We start from the raw sequence: 563 nt of genomic DNA on the forward strand, positions 1-563 counted from the left end.
ATATGTTACTCCTGACCCTTTGTCATGACTCAGATTTGGTGCAGATGACAACAGACCAGTAGAATACTCATTCTGAAACAGCAACCCCGCTTTTTTTTCGTTGCCGAAGCATTCTGACATTCACATACAACATTCACTCAAGCACATACAAAATGTTTAAAAAGAAGAGAGAGAAAAAATGGCATTGTAGTCAAATGGACGGTTTCAACTGTAGATAAAAGGTGAATCATACTATATTACAAGACTTTTCCTGTTGTAGAAATATCCTTTCGAAACATTCACAGAGGTTTGTTGGCTCTAGAGGTTTGAAGTAACTCTCTACTAGCTAAACAAACAGTCCTGTCACACCAAAATCTCACATCTCGAAATTAATGTTATTGTAAATAGGAAAGGCTGTTGACTGAACCTACACAGCATACCGCATATCTCGAACTAATGCTCCACGACAGAAACTATTGTCTAGTTTCAGGATATTATGCTGAGCGTACAGTCGAAGGGTCAGATGATGCAATGGTTGTGTCAGTAGATCAGTGCGCATCATGGACTCGGCCTTGGCGACCTTC

Source organism: Penaeus monodon, chromosome 32, assembly GCF_015228065.2.
Source record: "Penaeus monodon isolate SGIC_2016 chromosome 32, NSTDA_Pmon_1, whole genome shotgun sequence".
Lineage (NCBI taxonomy): Eukaryota > Metazoa > Arthropoda > Malacostraca > Decapoda > Penaeidae > Penaeus > Penaeus monodon.